We start from the raw sequence: 4,363 nt of genomic DNA, 5'->3' as shown, positions 1-4,363 counted from the left end.
CCGTTCTACCACGTCCGTCACTTGGCTACAGTGAACAGGGTTCCGGGAAAAAGGAGGAGACCCCAGGTACATGTGTCTGGCCTCGCATTGGCACCACGTACTCTGTGCTATGCTTCTCTTCCCTTGCCTTAGCAGCCAACAAGAGATTGTCTACTGAGAGGGATTTAGTCCCGGGTCGCAGAGCAGTTACTCATGCGGAGACTCGGTGGTCCCACAGGATTGTGTAGTTAAAAAACAGTATTAAAAAAGAAAGGATTTTTATACTGGCAACCCCCCCGCCAAAACCTTCGTTGTTACAATGATTGATGGTTCACCAAATAGCGGGTGTGTGATATGAGGCAAGGCAAAGGTTTTCTGGCCAGTCCCCTTACTTTAGCAGGGCACTGTGACTGCTGCTGCATGGATAACACCGCCTTCATTTTGTCTTGGGCAACGTGCCTGCGAGCTTTCCTGGTCCGCAAAAGAGGTCCGTCCAGACGCAGACACAGGTGTGGAAGGAGGAAAGGGACTCGATTGACTCAAACGCAGAGGAGAGTGAACCTGCTGCACCAAGATGTCACCCCTAGGTCGAAATCCCCTTGGTGTTCACGATGTTTTTGTACCATCATATATGCAGGCATTATTCATTAGTAGATCATACAGTGCTGCTGTTACTACAGAGCTGCTGACACGTCGCTCTGAGATCGCACACGGGCTGGCAAGTCCACCAAGGTCTGGAAGCTTTATTAAAAGGCCCGAGGACATAGCTGAGCAGCAGAAACAAGAAGAAAGAAGAAGATAGAATGTTGCCACCCTCTCCAAACTACATGGAATACGTCTGAGCAACGACATGTTCGCCTCTACAAGGAAATAAAATAAAAGACGGACTTTATATGGCCAGAAAGAACAACAGTACTTTACCGGACGAAACCGAGACTACTTTGCCGAGGGGTGTTGAGGTGGAAGCTTGCAGTTCGTTGTTCCAGCGGATGCCGCCAACAAAGTCTTCAAGGTTGGGGCATCACTCGACTCTCGGATGGTCACATTGGGGGCAGCCAAAAACTTCGCCCGATAAAACACCAGTTTGGCATGGGAAAATGGGAGATGAATGAAATCTTAAGGACTCGCCGTTCCTGGACATAGTGTCAGAAGACAACGGCCTATGGTGGGACGCAATACTGCGGCACCCCTCTACAGCCACTTCCTGTGATTTCGGAAACCGTCTTCGGGTGGCTGTTCATATTGTTGGGGTTCCCTTACACCTTGGTGACGATATTTAAAAATCGAAACAGAGTTACACCTTACAATCGTTGATTTGCAACAAGATGACCAGAAGCTGTTGCTTGGAAGAACATAGGAGGCTTGTTCTTTTGCACAGTGCAGAAGCTTATCTCTTGGGTGTGTGCTTCTGCAGAATCTGGCATACCAGGGAGAGTACTGAGCGGACAGAGGCACACAGTTTACATCAGGCATATGGAAGAGACCTGGAAACTCCTGTCAGTAAAGGGGATGAGAACTTACACCATACCACCCAGAAGGAAAATGGACTTTGTGAGCGATTTAATGGCACACTAAAGAAAATGCTAAAACGCCATCATGGCAGCAGACCAGCCTCGGGGAATGGGGGCCCTCGCATCTGGCCCCGCTGCTGTTTGCCTACAGAGAAGCACCACCAGACGAGTTTTCCTTAAAATTCTCCCCATTTGAGTTGGTGTATGGTAGACCAAGTACAAGAGGGCCCTTTGCAATTCTAAGGGAGCTGTGGGACAATACTGAGGATGACCCAGTAAATACACCTCCTCCTGATCAGTATGTTTCTCTGGATCTGAATGAACGCTTGCATTCTACGTGCAACTCGCCAAAGGAGGAAGCTTTTGAAAAAGTCAGGGCATCAGATAGTCCTATTATGACTTAGGAAAGCTAAGTTTGTACACTTTGGATGAAGGAGATCAGTGCGGATATTGTTGCCCTACGAGCAAAACAAGCTCTTAGCTCAGTTTGGAGCTGGACCTTTATATGATTCTCAAGCGAGTTTCGGACGTTAATTACATCGTTAGGAATCGGCCACGGAGAAGAACAACTTTTCCACATAAACATGATTTAAAGAAATACTTATCCAAGGTCCTCGCCCTGGTTCTCAGCCTAGCTGTACACTCGTCAACAAAGGGGTGACGTGGTGGGTTTTCCGGTGACAAATCGACGTCCAGTGGAATGTTCGGCGGTACACGAGTCCTCTCTGGGATAGCTCGGGTGTGGTTAATTGAAGCATTTTGGCGTTGTGGGCGCAACCGTATACCTGAGGACTCCCGGCTTCTGTCAGCCTGGACTCCTGGAAAACTGGATTCGAGGGCGAAGTACCAGAGGAGTAAAAAAAATTTATCATAAACCCGAAGCTTAGCAGAGGACACACCAATAACCGGCACAGCACCGCCGTGAGTCATTCAGAAGTTACCCCGAAATCTTCTCTATAACCCCGAGTTGCCAATCAGTGTGGTGGAAGAAAAGAACATAGAATCATCCTTCGTAATAAAAGCCAGTCCAGGGGGGTTGTCACAAAACCATAAACATATACCTCTGCGGTATGCTAGACTGGCTTGATCAAAGAGATAAAGAAAACTTGAGCTATTGGCATATTGAACCTTCTACGAGTGGCCGTTTGTTCACCCATAGTTTTGTTAAGAAAGAGAACGGAGGAGGAATTAGGATGCGGGGATTACCCGTCGCGTTAAACACAGCTACTCAATTCGAGGCGGAAACCAATGCTCTGGATCAACGCCTATCCTTATCCTTCTCAGTTTATCTCTTCTAAATATTTCACCGAAAACGAGACCTCAAAAAGGATTCTTCCAGATTTCTTGGCACCAAGAAAGCAGGAAGATAACAGCTTTCAAAACCCCCCCCTGTGGCACTGTATCAATAACAAGGTGCTACCCTTTGGATTAATAACGAACTCTCCTCGTGTCTTCAATCGGTTGCAATGCGTCAGGTACGTGGAGATATTCGGGAGTAGAAATCTTCTATGGAGGATGCTTACTCCAACATACCTCAACTTTGGCCTGAGGAGCCAGCACCAGAAGCTGCTCGACCGTAGTTTTCAGCTAAATTATCTCTGCATGAAGACCTTAAAGCCCAAGCAAGTGTGAGATAGCCTTCACACGGACACCTTCCTTGGCCACACCGTTGGAGATGGCAAATGCAGTGTCAGCAGGAGAACAATACTTAAGATTCGCATGGCGCCGCGAACCGTAAAATCAACACCCAGCTTCGTTACTTTCCTCGGCTTCCTCTTGGGTTATTCATCGGAGCTTCATTAAAGACTTTACGCAGATGCTCTTCCGCTATTCAACCTCCTGAAAGAAAAACTGCCTAGTAGAGCAACACGATGGCTGTGGGTTGTGCAGTGCAGAGCAGGAGGAAATCCTTCGCCTACATAAAAGGAAAACCTTGTGTTTCTAACCTATTCTCCGACTTCCATCCAAAGATAAACCGTTTACTTTGGCGGACTAGACCGCATCGGGAGAAGGCTGTTGATGAGAGAAGTTGTTGGAGCAATCCTCTTTGCAAAGATTTTTGATGGCCAGATCAGATGTTTCCCCGTTCGCTTACCCACAGCGCGTTTAGTAATAGGACCTTCTCCAAAGCTGAGGCTAGTGCAACTATTCGGGGTTTTGAACGAGAGCTGCTAGCTGTATAGAGGGGGGATTCACAAAGTTTTATTACTACTGTGTGGTGCTCCTTAAATTCAATTGTGGAAACAGAACCACAGGCCCTCTCGACAGCTCCTCAAACGAATCTCCAAGACCGCAATGCGCGCCTGATGCGCTGGCGGTCTCTACCTTCAGCAATTTGAGTTCACTATCCGATATATAAAAGGAACTGAGGAAGTAGCGCTGATCGTACTCTCCAAGGCTGAGCAGCGGATACAGAGCAGTGACCTTAGGACAGTCGACATGAAAAGTCTCGCAACCCGCGGGACTAACTACATATATGAAGCGGAGGAGGAAGCAATTTCAACTGCCAGAAGAATCTTCATTTCCGGGAGGTGTTGAAGTGAAAGCAGCTAGCAGAAGAATCCAATGACTTGATTTTAAAGGAAGTTATAGTTCCTAATTTTTTTTTTTTTGAAACACCAAACTTGTGAAATACGTGGGATAATCTACATTTGCAGATAAATCGAACTAATTCTAATTATTAACTTTGCTACTGGTATACCCATGATATAAATCAATTTTGTGTTCAATGTTATAAAGGGTGGGAAGATAGAAAATGTAAAACATCCTATAGATGTTTTATATATTTTCTCAACTTTCAGCTGAGGTTCGAAATCCTGTACTTACTTTTGACTCCTGCGCAGGTTATCACTTCCAGAAATCTAACCTTGAAG

Source organism: Penaeus monodon, chromosome 33 (assembly GCF_015228065.2).
Source record: "Penaeus monodon isolate SGIC_2016 chromosome 33, NSTDA_Pmon_1, whole genome shotgun sequence".
Lineage (NCBI taxonomy): Eukaryota > Metazoa > Arthropoda > Malacostraca > Decapoda > Penaeidae > Penaeus > Penaeus monodon.
The sequence above is the reverse complement of the archived record's forward strand: the minus strand, read 5'-3'. Positions refer to the sequence as shown.